We start from the raw sequence: 17,356 nt of genomic DNA, 5'->3' as shown, positions 1-17,356 counted from the left end.
TTCACTATGTGCCAGGTGCTGAGCACGTATCTTATTTAATCCCAAGGCGAGAACTGCAGGTACTTCTCACAGCGAATTTTGCAGTGTTGTCCTAACACCTTAGAAGGATGTCTGTACATGTTCACAATTACTGAGTAGTCCTTTGACAAAGAAACAAACCTTAACCCTGAATTCATGACACCAAATGATTTACAGAGAAGATTCATTCTTGCAGTGTAGTTGTTGTCTCTTCTGACAGTATCAAATCAACATTTCAAAAATAAGTAATACATTCTGGCTTGAGCATTATTTTCTTAATGTAGAAACTAATGCTACTCTTTAGGTTGTTTCATGAAAATGCAGGTTTCCAATTAGAACTGACAGTTTTGTGGCTGCTTCTCAGTGAGCTACACCTGAACAGATCCCCACCCCACCTTTTCTTTGACTTTCTCACCAGCTCTAGTTAACAAGCAAGCAGAAGTAAAAAAATGGTCCAGGCCAGTGTATTAGTTAGCCTACCAATGCAAGTACATAAAAATAACTTCAACTAACATAAGTAAAAGATAAAATACATGGTGGAGGGGAAGGGGTCTGATACAGGGGTGTTACAAGAAACCAAAGGCAAGAAGCATCCAGGCTTGAGGAAGTGATGGGAAGAGGAATGAGAAGTTCATTCAGAAGGTCAGGGCCCCTTCGTTGTTCTTCAGCAGTGACACTTTCTGTTCTCTTTGCAGAATAGCTTTCTCTGCTTCTCCCCCACATGCCAGAAAACAGCCACCCACAGCTCCCAAGTCTAAATGTCACATGCTGGCCAAGTAGGAAACTATGCTTTCTCTCTCCTTCTTAGAACTAATTTCAAATTCTTGAGATAAATCATCTGAAAGGCCCACCCGGAGCCAGATGTCCACCTCTGGGCTACTCAACTGTGTCTGCGAGGTGGAGTCAAATAGGAGAAAATGGCTATAGGACCCATCAATGCAGGTTGGAAGGCAGATGCCAAAGAAGAAGGAGTGACTGTGAAATGAGAAGGTGCCCTAAAGGATGTTAAAGCTGGTCCGGGTTCTGCAGAGAAGCCAAATCAATAGGATATTGATTCCAGGTGATGATTGATTGGTTGATAGATTGATTGATAGGTAGACAGATAGATAGATAGATAGATAGATAGATAGATAGATAGATAGATAGATAGATAGCTGTATGTTATAAGGAACTGGCTCGCACAATTATGGAGGCTGAGAAGTCTCAGGACCTACAGTCACCATGCTGGAGGCTCGGAAGAGCCAATGCCGTAGTTCCAGTTTGAAGGCCTGAGAACCAGGAGAACTAATGTACATTCCAGTTCGAGGGCAGGAGACCAATGTCCACCTCAACAGTCAGGAGGTAAAGTTCCCTCTTATCCAACTTTCTTATTCTATTCGATTTGATGAGGCACACCAACATTAGGGAAGGCAATCTGTTCTACTCAGTCTACCAATTTAGATGTTAGTCTCTCCAGAAACACCCTCATAGACTCACTCAGAACACTGGCCAAATGTTTGGGCACCCCGTGGCCCAGCCAAGGTGACAAATAAAATTAATCATTACAGATGTCTCCACCACAAATAACAGTGTCTTCTTGAATCTGATCATATAGACATAATCAGAATGTTCATCTAATGATATTTTAACTTCTTATGACAATATAGATGAATTATGTCAACAATAAAATATTGCTATCTATTTGGAAGGAAAGTAGAATGCCAAATAGGCGTCTTGACCCCAAACTGTCTCTACAATCCAACTGATTACAGATTTCTCTCAAAAAAGACATTAGCACAAGTAACGCCACCCCATTTTCCTCACCAAAAATGATGATGTAATGACAAGAAAATTCTTGATTCAGATCCTTTCAGATTTATCTTAAGATTTTAGACTTTTTATGTCATAGTATTCTTCTTTCTTAAAGACACATGCATTCCCTGATTCCAAATCCAAACTAATAGAAGTTAACTTAAGACTTACCACAGTTGTGATGACTTTTTGCAGAATTAAGCTTAAGCAGAAGCTAATAAAAACACATTTTAATTCACTAATGTAAAGATAACTTATAGTTTGTGGCTTGCATTATTAAGCAAGTTTGGAGGGTTAAACACTCATGTTCTAAATGACAGAATAAAAGTTACTCTCATCCATCTCCTTGTTGCAGAAAGAACGTGTGTTAGAAGAAATACAATTTTGCAATATTTATGCTTTTAAATAATTTATAATCATTTATTCACTGAATACTTAAATACCTACTATGTGGCAGAATTAGCCCTAAATGTAAGAGATTTACTTCAAATGCAAAATGCATGCTTTTTTATTCTTGAATTATTTGGCTCTATTAAACATTACTGCTATTTAAAGACTTGTCTTAAAAACAAGCCAATACTATTATTTTCAGCATATACCAATCTTCTAAATATTGAGCACTTACATACTCAGAACTCTGAGAAAATCAGGTTATGTCTTATCCATTTCCCACATTCAGAAAAAAAAGGAAAGAGAATGAGAGCAATAGAGAGGAGAGAATATGATAAAGCAAATGGGGTAAAATATAAACAACTGGCATAACTGAAGTAGAGAATCTAGAGGCGTTCTTTATACTGTTCTTGTGATTCTTCCAGGTATATTTAAAATTATATAAATATGAAAATTTACCCCATATGGAAAAATTTAAAATAGGACCACCACATAATCCAGCAATCCCACTCCTGGGTATATATCCAAAGGAAATGAAATCACTATCTCAAAGAAATATCTGTATTCCCATATTCACTGCAACATTATTTACAGTGGCCAAGGCACGGAAACAACTGAAGTGTCCCGTGATGGGTGAATGGATAAAGAAAACCTTTCTCTCTCTCTCTCTATGTGTGTCACACACACACACACACACACACACACACACACGCGTGCGCACAGAGGAATATTATGCATCCATTACAAACAAGGAAATTCTGCCATTTGCAACAATATGGATGGACCTTAAGGTCATTATACGAAGTGAAATAAGTCAGACAGGTAAAGATAAATACTATAAGATCTCATTATACATGCTGAATCTAAAAAATCGAATCATAGAAGAGATTCATGGTTGCCATGGTTGCCAAAGGTCAGGGGTTGCCAGGGGTTGGGGAGGCAAGAGATATGTAGAAAGGTAATCGAAAAGTACAAACCTCCATTTATAAAATAAAAGAGTCCTGTGGATTTAATGTACAGCCTGCTGACTATTGTTAACAATACTATGTATCTGAAAGTTGCTAAAACAGTAAATCTTAAAAGTTCTCATCACAAGGAGAAACTATAATTATTCATTTTTAATACATGCATATATCAATCCATCATGTTGTATACCTTAAACTAATACAATGTTATATGTCAGTTATATCTCAATAAAACTGCGAGAAAGAGTTGATAAAGTTGTTAAGTTGATAAACGGCCACAGTCAGTTTATGTAAATGTAAGGCAGGCCGTCGGCAGGAGAATGCTTGAACGGTTTACTGCAATCATGGAAATCACTTGTATTGAATCTAACTTTCACCTTTCCCTGCAGTGAGAAACGTACCATAGGGACTGTCCGCCTGCCTGGAGCCACGGTCCTCCGGGAAGCTCCGACTCACTTACACCTTCAGAAAGTCACAGATAAGCTCTCAAGCAGTGACTGGCCAGCTCCATCTGACTCAGTCTCATCTTTGGGTCTCCAGGAGGCAGTAATAAATCTATCACTGAGGAAGACACCAAGGAGGATGAAAACCGCATTCAAACTGAAAGTTATTCAAATTAAACTAAGCTGATGAACAACAAAAAAGGAAGGGTAACAATTTTTCCACTTTATTATACAGAGGGTGGGAGGATTAATTAGCTTATTTTTATAAACCACTTTAAAGACAAATTGTGCTGTTAACTTGCCAAAACTCATTCTTACTGTGCTTGTTTGCTGTGTCCTACATAAATATTTAACAGTTTCCCTGGGAAAGTAACTCTTGTTTAATCTATCATCCTTTTCTTATTAGTAGATAGTATACAACAGCCATTTTTTTCCCTTGAATATATTATTTTTAAAAATGCCTCCAAGATAGCTTTCTATCAACCAAGGAATAATCCACAAATGAATCACTATTTTGATCTCTCTAAACAATGAGAATCACATAATATGGCTGAACTTACATATTGGAGTTCTTTCAATGTAAAATAGGGGTTAATTTTCCTCTGCACCACTGTGGTCATAATCAAATTGGTTCTTGCTAAGGTAAGCTTTTTAATAAAGAAGAAACAATACAGGTTCTGTTTTATTCAGCTATTTGAAAGCCATTACTGACCACAAAACATGCCTTATTTCTGGAAACAAGGGTTTCACAAATTAAGGGAAGATTCCTGATGTCACCCAAAGTGGTAATTTTCAACTAGCATGTTTCATGTCCTACAAATAAATCTACTTGTTGAGAAGGGAGAGGAAGGAGGAAGGAGTACCAAAACCCCTTTTTACTGGATTTTTAACTCTTGAGTGAGATCAGCGCAGGCCCCAGGCTTTAGCCAGGGTGCTCAGCTGTGCTGCGTGCAGGATCCCTGCCTGGCTTGCTTCTTGCTCTGCGTGTCCCTGGATCTCTTTATGTGGCCTTGGCAGAGGCGCATCCGGGCCTCCCACTGCAGCAAGAGCAGACCCCTCAGCATACGCAGCACCGGGCACTGGAAGGCATCAGGGCAGAGAGCCAGCAGATAATCCCTGGCAAGTAACGTTGGCAGGAAAAGAGCAGGATGTGAGCAACGGGGTGATGATTAGGAGAAATACCGGGTACACAGTGACCCTTCCCAGGCTGCAGGGTTACAGTGTGCCTGTCACACTTACCAGTGAACACGGGAACAGAGAATTGGCATAGTCTTAATATTTTCACGTGTCACCAGGAAAACTCTGTGTCCCTAATACACGAAATCTAAGTCCAACCTGTTCAGCACCACTGACCCAAGGAACAGAGTCAATTCAAGAACCGAGTAAATTCAAGAACCCTAGATAATTTCCTTCCCAGATGAAGCCTTCATGATCTGGCATGATCTGCCTCCATGAGCAGAAAGGTCCTAACTGGGAGGCCAGGCTGCAAACATGGAAATGAAGATGGCTCCCCTTTGCCCCTAGCACAGTCTCTACTGACTCAATCAAACCAGAAAATCTGACCCAACTTTTCCCTGGAAAATTTCTCGCAGCCACAGGTGGCAGAATCAAGACTATTATCCCTGCTTCCCCCTGGGTGACCTTGGTCTTGAGCTCATCCTTGGAGAAGGAGGGCTCTTTGGGCAGGTTGAAGACCCAATTCTGTGCCCTTTAAAGAGTCAAGTTCCCTCAAAGGGATGTAGTGTTCATAGGGTAAGCCTGTAGCTTGCAGACGAAGCTGAATTAGAATCTAGGCTTGGGAGCTGTGTGACCTTCAACAAGTTAATCAGCATTTCTGAGGCTCAGTTTACTCACTATCAAAATGAAGAAATAATATTTTAATGATTAAGTGCCAGGTATTACCATCTTTTCATTCTAAAGTGCAGTCAATTATATTTTAATGTAGACAATAAATTTAATGTAAATGAAAAGGAATACAGATCTATTCATACAATTATGTCCATCTCTCTATCCTTAAGTACCATAAAGAATATTTAAGTGATGTGTTCTTTAATTGAGAATCTAAAGATGTTTCTAATTCATTTGTGGCCATTTTCAGTTACATACTTTCCATTTTTTTAAAACCTGTGCTCATGAGTTGTTGTCCCATTTCAGGTTTGACAATGAAATTTCTGAGCATTCAAAGCTGCTGTCGATGGTTATTCAGGTTATGCACTGACAGCACTGAAAATGTCATTCACGCGGTCTGTGAGGGTGTGTCTAAAAACACCACATTTCCTTAAATGAATCATGTATTGCTGCAAACAAACCTGCTCTTCATGAAAGCTACCAGACCCTGGTATAGACAGATGCTCAGGTCCTGTGGCATCAATGTCTGTATGATGCATAACTTGACTGAACTAACCTCTCTTCGTGTTGAAAATTTTGATTTATTCAAGAATATAAGGCTGGCTGATACTATAATGAAACAATTATTTGCAATCACAAATAGAATTATCTTACACTGCTGGAAAGAGACAACAAGGAAGATGCATGGACTTTAGTATGGTTTTAGAGACACACTTGTTCTGTTGGATGTTCTATTGTTGAGTGACCAACAAATAGTCCAAAGAAATTTTAAAATCCCATCTTGGCTTTCTAAATTATATATACCATTATTCAAAGTTCAATGGGCCTGGGAGAAATACTTTCTACACAGTAATATTAGACTGCTATTCTTACGAAGCTATTTTTAATATAACACATTTAACTAATCATGAAATATTATATACTCATTGCAAACAATTCTGGAGTGAACGAACAGCAAGCATAATAAAAAAAGACCGTTAAAATCACACACACTGTTTCCACCTCTTTAAACACTTCACTGTATTTGTTCTCATCTTTCTTCAAATAGTATACTTGTGTATATGAAACATTTCTATAAATTCAAAATTATCCAATTATATATATAGTTTTAATTTTAATATCATTAATATCCTATTAAATATCTTCAAAAATATCACTTTTAATACTTGCATGTTATCATGTATTAGATGTTTTGGTTTCTTTCAATTTTTAACTATTATAAATAATGTGATAAATGTCTTATGTCAAAGATCACAAATCTTTGATCAAATATCTGATGCTTTTTCATGGGATAAACTCCTACAGGTTTTGAGGAACCTGTTAAGGACTTTGTTACACATTATCAGGTTCCCTCCATAAAGTTCATGCCTATAGCCATTCCCGTCAGAAGAATAAAAAAGCATTCATTTTCTCACATACTTGCCAATATTCGATTTACAAAAATATTTCTATCAATAAATTAAATATCTTGAAGAGATATCTATACTCCCATGTTTATTATAGCATTATTCACAACAGCCAAGATATAGAAACAACCTAAATGTCCTTCAATGAATGAATGTATAGAGAAAATATGATAAATATATAACACATGCATAGAAATATTAATCAGCCATTAAAAATATACATACACATCCACCCAAAAGCAGTACACTACACATTCTTCTCAAATGCACATGGAATATTCTCCCAAATACATCACATGCTAGGACACACACAAAAAAAGCCTTGATAAATTTAAGTAAATTGAAATCATATTAAGCATCTTTTCCAACCACAAGACTATGAAAGTAGAAATCAACCACAAGAAAAAAAACTGCAAAAAACAGAAACACATGGAGACTAAACAATATGCTACTAAACAACCAATGGATCACTGAAAAACTCAAAGAGGAAATCAGAAAAATACCTAGAGACCACAGAAAATGAAAACACAATGATCCAAAATCTATGGGACTCAGCAAAAGCAGTTTTAACAGGGAAATTTTAGCAATACAAATTCACCTCCAAATGAAGAAAAACCTCAAATAAACAACTTAATCTCACACCTAAAGGAACTAGAAAAAGAATTTTTAAAAAAAGTTAATTGAAGGAAAGAAATTATAATAATCAAAGTAGAAATAAATGAAACAGAGACCAAAAAAAAAAAAAAAAAAAAAGAAAGAAAGAAAGAAAGAAAGAAAAAAGAAAACATAATGAAACTAAGAGCTGGTTCTTTGAAAAGATAAATAAAAGAGATAAGCCTTTAGCCAGACTCATCAAGAAAAAAGAGAGAGGGCCCAAATCAATAAAAATCAAAGTGAAAAAGAAGTTAAATCAATACCACAGAAATACAAAGACTCATAAGAGATGACCACAAACAACTGTATTCCAATAAATGGACAACCTAGAAGAAATGGGCAAATTTCTATAAGCATACAATCTCCAGACTAAACTAGGAAAACACAGAAAATATGAACTGACCAATTACCAGTAATGGAACTGAATGAGTAATTTAAAAACTCCCAACAAACAAAAATCCAGGACCATCAAAGAATTCACAGGTGAATTCTACCAAACTTTTAGAGAAAAGTTAACACCTATCCTTCTCAAAATATTCCAAAAAATTGCAGAGGAAGAAATGTTTCTGAACTCATTCTAAAAGGCCAGCATCAGGGGAAGGGCATAGCTAAGTGGTAGAGCACATGCTTAGCATGCATGAGATCCTGGGTTCAATTCCCAGTACCTCCATTAAAATAAATATATAAACAAACAAACAAACAAACCTAATTACTTCCCCCACCAAAAAGTTTTTTTTGTAAAAGACCAGCATCACTCTGATGTCAAAATCAGACAAAGATATCACAAAAAAGAAAATTACAGACCAATATCACTGATGAGCAGAGATGCAAAAATCCTCAACAAAATATTAACAAACTGAATCCAACAATACACTGAAAGGATCATACACCATGATCAAGTGGGATTTATCCCAGGGACATAAGGATGATTCAATATCCACAAATGAATCAGTGTGGTAAAACCACATTAACAAATTGAAGAATAAAACCACATAATCACCTCAATAGATACAGAAAAGGCTTTTGGCAAAATTCAACATTCATTTGTGATAAAAACTCTCAACAAAGTAGGTATAGAAGGAACATACCTCAACATGATAAAGGCCATATATGATAAGCCCACAGATAACATCACATTCAATGGTGAAAAGCTGAAACTATTTCCTCTAAGATCAGGAACAAGACAAGGATGCCCACTCTTTTCACTTTCATTCAACATAATATTGGAAATCCAGCCCCACCAATCAGACAAGACAAAGAAATAAATCTATATTGGAAAGGAAAAAGTAAAACTGTAACTGTTTGCAGATGACATGATACCATACATGGAAAATCCTAAAGTCACCACCAGAAAACTACTAGAGCTCATCAATATATTCAGTAAAGTTGCAGGATACAAAATTAATATACAGAAATCTGTTGCATTTCTATACACTAACAATGAACTATCCGAAAGACAAATTAAGGAGATATTTACCGTCGCATCAAAAAGAATAAAATACCTCGGAATAAACCCACCTAAGAAGGTAAAAGACATGTATTTGGAACTACAACACTGATAAAAGAAATTACAGATGACATGAACAGATGGAAAGATACATCGTGTTCCTGGATTCGAAGACTATTGTTAAAATGATCATACCACTCAAGGCAATCTACAGATTCAATGCAATCCCTATCAAAATACCTATGACATTCTTTACAGAATTAGAAATTTTTTTTTTAATTTCTATGGAAACACAAAAGATCCTGAATAGCCAAAACCATCCTGAGAAAGAAGAGGAGAGCTGGAGGTATCATGCTTCCTGACTTCAAACTATACTACAAAGTATTCAAAACAGTACACTACTAGCACAAAAACAGACACACAGATCAATGGAACAGAATGGAGAGCCCAGAACTAAACTCATTCACTTACGGTCAATTAATCTATGACAAAGAAGGCAAAAATACACAATGGAGAAAAGACAGTCTCCTGAATAAATGGTGCTGGGAAAACTGAACAGCTACGTGTAAAAGAAAAAAGTTAGAACAATTTTTTACATCATATATAAAGTAAACTCAAAATGGATTCCAGAACAGAAACCATAAAACTCCTATATGAAAACATAGAATACTCTTTGACATAAACTATAGCAATATTTTTTTGATTTGTCTGCTAAGGCAAAAGAAACAAAAGCAAAAATAAACAAATGGAACCTAAATTTAAAAGCCTTCGTACAGCAAAGGAAACCATCAACAAAACAAAAGGACAATCTACTGAATGGAGAAGATATCTGCAAATGACAGGACTAATAAGAGGTTAATACCCAAAATATATAAACAGTGCATACAACTCAATATCAAGAAAGCAAATAATCTGATTAAAAAATGGGCAGAAGACCTGAATAGACATTTTTCCAAAGAAGACATACAGATAGCCAACAGGCACATAAAAAGATGTTCAACATCACTAATTATTAGAGAAATGTAAAATAAAATCACAATGAGGTATCACCTCAAACCTGTCAGAATGGCTATCACCTACACTGGAATTTGACACAACATTGTAAAATGATTATAAATCAATAAAAAATGTTAAAAAAAAAAAAAAGAATGGCTATCACCAAAAAGACCACAAACAAATGTTCATGAGGATGTAGTTAAAAGAGATCCCTTGTATGCTGTTGGTGGGAATGTAAATTTGTGCAGCCACTATGGAAAACAGTATGGAAAGTCCTAAAAAAAAAAAACTAAACTAAAAATAGAACTACCATATGACCCAGCAATCCACTCCTGAGTATATATCTGAAGAGAACAAAAACACTAATTTGAAAAGATACATGGACCCCAATTTTCATAGAATCATTATTTACAATAGCCAAGACATGGAAACAACATAAATGCCCATCAACAGATGAATGGACAAAGAAGATCTAGTGTATATACACAATGGAATATTACTCAGCCACAAAAAGAATGAAGTTTTGCCATTTGCAACAACATGAATGGACCTGGATGGCATTATGCTTGGTGAAATAAGTGAGACAGAGAAAGACAAAAACAGATTGTTATCACTTATATGTGGAATCTAAAAAAATAAACTAGTGAATATAACAAACAAACAAAAAAAAACATTTAGACACACACAAACACAATGGAATATTATTCAGCCACAAGAAAAAGGAAATTCTTTTCAGAGTCATCCTTTAAACACTTAGAAGGACTTGCTGAACATTTTTTGGTAAATGGTACTACCATTTTTGTAAGTCTTCTAAAACCAAGAAAAAGATAAGTAATGTGGAAATAATGCAGGCAAATTAATATCTGAAATTTCAATGCACCTCAGGAATACAAATACAAAATTTCAGTGTAATTTGACGAAAGGCATGAAGTTACAATCAGCAAGCCTCTCAAGTAGAGAGCAGCAAATGTAGCCAAAAACATTCAAAGAAAACAGAGCGGAACTAAATTGAATAGAAAGGAATTTAAAACAATGCCAAAATGCAAAATTAACCTTTCTTGTTCTCTCATTTTGCAGTTAATTTACCCTATTATAATCCTTTGACCTATCATTTACCACCAATTTTACTGTCAGCATTTTAGCTATTCTGTTAATATGCCCTCAGTTGCAGATATATGAACCTCAGACATAGATGATCTTCTGAACAAAGAGAAAGAACTCATTGTACCCAAAGCAATGCATGCTTGCCACACTCTGCAATTCCTCCCAGCATCTGGAAGTACTTGTGTGTGATTGATCCTGCTCTGGGCCATTGTTCAAGCAACAAATTGCAAAATATAGATGCTAAGGGATATTTAATGAGACTCTAAGAGGATACATCTTTGCTTTAAATTCCAACATTCTGTGATTTTGGCAAATAACTTAGTGGTTTTTTAAGCCTATAAAATGTATATCACCAAAATAATACTTACTCAAGAGTTGTGAAAATTAAATGAGATAATGCATGTTAAAAAGTCTTAGTATATAGTACAATATTATCACTGTTGTTACATTGTACATTTGTACATCATTGTAGTACAAAATAATCATTGTTGTTATGACTATTTGCTTATTATGCTTACAAAACAATTTCTAGTCTTCTTATATGTCACAGCAACTACTTGTTGAAATATCCAGGGAAATACAATCATTCAAGATCTTGCTTTGCCCAAATACAAACCTCAAAAAGTATAATTCTCTCCTCACATGCAGTTAGTTTCTAATAGCATGTGATATTCGAAGCCTACCTAATATTTCTTATTCCTGTCTTTAAGTGTATTAACCTCAATAAGGTTCATGAAGTGCAAATGAAAATGCAGATTTCCAGGCTTCAGAAACATTTACTTTTCAAATGTAGTACTCGGGAATGATTTTTTGCTCTGAATTTAAAATTAAAAAAAAAATGTGTCAAAAACCACAGACATCAGGCCATCTCAGAGGGCCAGGTACAGTCTGCTCAGACCCACTCTGACACTGCCTTCCCTCCAGGACAGCGGAGTAGGACAGCCTGTGCCAGAAGGATGAGGACCTCTGGCTACAGACTCTGTCTTGGGTGATGGCTTTCCTAGGTAGACGATATTGATATCTGGGCAAGTAACAGAGAGCTCTGTTTTAATCATAAAGATAATGACATCCTGCCTGACTCCTCTCTGCAGATTGCCATCATGTGGAAGGCAGCAGGATGTCTGAGATTCGAGACCACTAGGATGAGGGAGGTAAAGAGGGATCCTGCCTACAGCACCAAGTTGTTGAATCAAAGTTTACAGAAAGCCTTACAGGATCCTATGCCAAAGAAGGCATAAGCTTCTCATTGAGAGAAATAGTGAAATCTGTCTCAGTGTTTTTGAGGAATGATCAAAACACAATGTGTCTGAGAAATAAAATTCCCAAACCAAGGCTCTACGTACTTCATTCTTCACTGTGTTTGTCTATCTAGATCCTCACCCGGAGAGACGGGGAGGACCAAAAACAGAGAAAGTGCGCCTCTAACTGCAGGTTGCTGTGCTTATGGAAGTCGGAAAGCCTGAGTCATTACTGGAAAGATAATCTGCATCTCCTTCACATCAGCACAGTTCCACGTGGGCAGCTTTCTTTCTAAGTCAGTCTTGGCAAATGAATTTAACCCGAAGAAATGCATTCGCTTACTATTCTCTTGGACAAACAGATCGTTGGTGTGCTTTGGCACTCTGAAATAGTAACCTTCATTATTTTCTCTGTTATCCACAAACTTTGACATCTTCCCATCAGTAGCATTATACATGCAATTCATCAAAGCTTCAGTTCCAACATAAGCTCCTCGAACACACCTCGCTTGTGAAGTATCCTTGCTGGCTTTCTTCTGTTATATCCCTTCAAGTTAACTTCCAGCTGACAGACCAAGATTTTTTTTTTCTCTTTTCTGTAACCATTAATCTTCACTGAAAAGCTGTTCAAATGCCTTCCAACAGCTTCAGGGGCAAAGCCTCCTGCTGGTACTAGTAACTCCCATAAATATTATTGGGATTGTACGTGTACATCAGGGAGAGATTTTTAACCCCAGAGAACATGAAAGGAACACCAGCAGTCTCATTCTGAGTGAGGATGTGTCATGCACTGGAGCACAGGTGAGAAGGCAGGCAGGAAATTAGTTAGCAATTGAAAGGGCAAACAGGTGTTCCACAAAGGCTCTGCTTCCAGGGAGCAGTAACAATGTCACACTTTATTATATACTTTTGTTCCTTATTATTACATCTTATCTCCCCTGGTAAATGATAAGCTCCCTGCAAGAAGCATCTTTGTCGTATTCATGAAGTGTTTGGCAGATGGGCATTCAGAAGATGTTTGTTGACTAAAGTAATGGATGAGTGGATAAATGGGCGGACAGCCAGGTAGTTGGGTGAATAGCTTGCGAAATAAAGCTTATATTATTCACATGTCAAAAAAGTCGCTGATAAGAACATACTCCCCAATATCAAGATGAATAAAATATTCTTTTAAAGGTCTTTTTTAAAAGAACTGTCACATTATTTGTGTGTGTATCTGTTTATGCTTCAAAGCCACCCACAGAATTTTTGCAGCTGACTCTTCAGCAACCAAAAACACCACTGTAATTTTGTCTTTTTTTAATTTTATTTTTATTGAAGTGTAGTTGATTTACAATGTTAGTTTCAAATGCACAGCAGTGATTCATACATATACATACATATTTTTTTCAGATTCTTTTGCATTATACGTTATTACAAGAAACTGAATATAGTTTCCTGTGCTACAGAGTAGGTCCTTACTGTTAATCCTGTTCATCTATTTTATATATAGTAATGTGTATATGTTAGTCCCAAACTCCTAATTTATTCTTCTCCCACCCTTTCTCCTTTGGTAACCATAGCTTATTTCCTATGTCCAAATACTACTGTATTTTGAAAAAATCTTGGTATTAGTTGTCTGGCCGTGTGCTGGAGACTTAGGGGCATTTTCTAAAGACACACTGCCTGTAGAAATTAGTGAGGGAAGATTATGATGGAAAAAAAGAAACATTCTTAACAAATTAGGACAAAAAGAACCTATAATATACTCCTTAAAAAGTTACACTTAAATTGATGCTTAGAATATTTATTTAAGAGCTAAAGGAGGAATAAATTAGGTCAAAAAGAACCTATAATATACTCCTTAAAAAGTTATACTTAAATTAATGCTCAGAACATTTATTTAAGAGCTAAAGGAGGAATAAAGCTCTTGTGATGAAGAGCTTATGAATTTAGAGTTGTGGAATTAGGTTTACCAGGTTTAAGTGTTCTAGTGAGAATAAAATCCTAATGAAGAGAGTGCCAGAGTGTTTCTACTATTATCTCAGTTTCACTCCCAACAAGCTGGCCAGCTAAGCATGCTGGTCTGTGATGGTTCTCTATAAACTCACTTAGGAATAAGCAACTCTGAGCACAACTGAAAACCCTATGAAAATCCAGCTTCTGCCCCAGGCAGAAGAAACTATTTGGCAGAGAATTTAAAATACTTTTGATTAACAAGTTAAAGTTTCTAATTTAAAAGGTAGAAGACATCCAAGATCAGAGGGGTAATTTCACCACAGAGATGCTGGAAATAAATAAAACAGCAACAGAGATAAAGAACACCTTCAACTGCTCATCAGTAGACTTATACTTGAAAGAAAAAACAGACTTGAAAAAAAGTCAACAACAATTACCCAAACTGAAGTTCAACAAGAAAAAAGGAAAGAAAAAATTTTTTAAAAGAACATCCAAGAGCTTCTGAACAATATTGCAGAGGATGAGAAAGAAAGAAATGTCCAGAAGAATGTATTTGAAGAGATAAAGGACAAGAGTTTTCCAAATTAGTGATAGTTATGAAGCAAACAGATCCAAGTCCAGAGAACAGCAAGCATGATAAACATTTTTTAATTCTAGACCTATCATATTTGAACTGCTAAGAACAAAGGCAATGAGAAATTCTTGAAAACAGTCAGAGATAAAAGAAACATTACATACTGAGGAATAAAGACAAGAATTACAGAAAACTTCTTATCAGAAACATCCAAGCTAGAAGATAATATCATTTAAATGGTAAAAGAAAAACTGTCAACCCAGAATTCTTTATCCAACAAAAATCTGTCAAAAATGAAGAAAAAACACCTTTCAGACAAAAACTAAGGAAATTTATTGCCAACAAATCTAACAAGAAATGTTAAACTTCTTCAAGCAGAAATAATGTATCAGACTGAAAACTGGATCTACCAAAAAAAAAAAAAAAAAAAGAAAAGAAAGAAAGAAAATGGAATAAATGAAGATAAAATTAAATTAAATTTTTCTTATTTTTCAATTACTCTAAAGCAAAAATTATAGTAATGTAGTAATGCATTCTATGTTAATAGCATTTGAAAACATAAAAAGTATGACAATAGCACAAGGATGGGAAGAAGGAATTGAGAATACACATGTGAAGGCCCTTTCAGCACACATAAAGCAGTATTATATCATTTGAAAATACTGTTAGTTAAACATGCATATTATAAGCCCTAGGTTAACCACTAAAACAGATTTTAAGAGAAGTATAAATAATCAGTTGGTAGAGAAGATAACATAGAAACATTGCAAAATGCTCTAGGGAGAAAAGTGAGGAGTAAAGAACAAATAGAAGAAATGGCAAACAGCTAGGAAAAAAAACAGTAAGTTTTAATCCAATCATACAAATAATAACATCAAATGTAAATTTAATTTTCAAAACAATTTTCAAATTGGATTTTAAAAAGCAAGATTCAAATATGTGCTATCAACAAGAAATCTACTTTACGCTTAAAGACGTATAGGTAAGAAGGAAAAGGATAGAGAAAGACGTACCATGCAAACATACAAATGAAATCTGGAGGAACTATATTAATATCAAAGTAAGCCTCAGGAGAAAAAGCAATATTGGGGATAATTAGGGACACTACATAATGATAATAAAGTCGACACTCCAGGAAGGCATGTACCTAACAACAGAGCTTCAAATACATGAGCCAAAAACCAAAGGAGCTAAAAGAAAATCAACAAATCCATAATTACAGATTAACATTTCAATATTGCCCTCAGTAATTGATAAAACAAGTAAACACAATATCATTAAAGATTACAGAAGAACTAAACAACACTATCAAACAGCTAAACTTGAATAACATACAGAACACTCCACTCAACAGTAAAATTTAATTTCATGTCCCCATAGAACAGTCACCAAGAGAGGTTATATTCTGAGACATGAAACAAAGTTCAACAAATTTAGAATAGAAATCATATTATATCAGAATACTATATATATTATATACAATATAAATTTAATATAAAGTCTTATTATTACCAAATGAGAGTGGAAATTTAGGTTCTCCACTCAGTACTTGCTGACTAGGGTAGCAGGGGACCTGTGTTTTTCCATGATATTTGGTTGGAAAGCTTGTTATTGTCATAAAATTTTCTGTCTTGCTAAGTAGCTTTTTTCCCACCTAGAGACAGGAGGCTTTTCTTTCGGCTTTTAATCTGAAGCCATTGATTTTTTCCAGGGTGCAGTTTTCTCCAACACCCAAACTGGAATATATGGGAGCCAAAAAGGAATCTCAGGGAACTCACCACTGTCTCATTCCTTGGGTCCCAAGATCCCTAAATAGCCTTGCCTTTTTCTCTCCACCTTTCAGAGTCTTTTTTCTTATTTTTTCAGATTATACTATATTTTAAGTTTCTTATGTTTTAAAATTTTAAATATATCATATTTAAGTTTCTTATATTTTAAGACTATATTATATTATAAAATACTATATTACATTATAGGAATGGAGGTTAAAGAGACCTAAATGGAGGTAAATTTTCTAAATTTACATGAACTACAAAAATGTTGACACCAATAGATTGTGAATAATTTCTGTATGCATAACTACAATCACTAAAAGAAAAAGATCGATACAAAAAGGTCCACTCAAAAACACTATACCTGAATCAAAATGGAATCAAATTCAAAAATTCTACAATATGTTCACGTGACTCACAAAAAAGGCAGGCAGGGAAAGGAAAATAGAGAAATGAAAAACAGAAAGCAAATATTTAAATGGCAAGGTTAAGCACTAACATATTAAAAATTACATTAAATGTAAACAGTCTAAATATATAATTAAAAGACAAAGATTGAAAGAATGGATAAAAACAAAAATGACCCAAGTCCTCTGCTATCTTAGAAAAATTCACTTCAATTATAACTAATTGAATATAAAATGATGGGAAAAGATATATCAAGCATTAATCAAAAAAGAAAGCAAGAGTGTCTACATTAATAACAGAAAAAGTAGGCTTTAGAAAAAAGAAAATTACCTAGAACAAAGTGGAACATCACACAATGATAAAA

The 17,356-nt window shown here is 35.1% G+C and overlaps 1 long non-coding RNA gene across 2 annotated transcripts in view; it reads right to left on the bottom strand.

Annotated features, from left to right (window-relative positions):
* LOC116151285 (uncharacterized) overlaps window positions 1-17,356 on the bottom strand; it is an 826,846-nt gene that overhangs the window by 758,734 nt on the left and 50,756 nt on the right. The window contains exon 4 of one of the 2 annotated variants that reach the window (XR_010382609.1): window positions 3,566-3,725. The exons of the other annotated variant lie outside the window; for it this stretch is intronic. This is a non-coding gene — a long non-coding RNA (uncharacterized LOC116151285). The remainder of the gene's footprint in view (window positions 1-3,565; window positions 3,726-17,356) is intronic. 2 annotated transcript variants of the gene reach the window in all.

The sequence above is a fragment of the Camelus dromedarius genome, chromosome 10, assembly GCF_036321535.1.
Source record: "Camelus dromedarius isolate mCamDro1 chromosome 10, mCamDro1.pat, whole genome shotgun sequence".
In the NCBI taxonomy this organism is placed as follows: domain Eukaryota; kingdom Metazoa; phylum Chordata; class Mammalia; order Artiodactyla; family Camelidae; genus Camelus; species Camelus dromedarius.
This window is presented reverse-complemented; position numbering and strand designations above follow the sequence as displayed.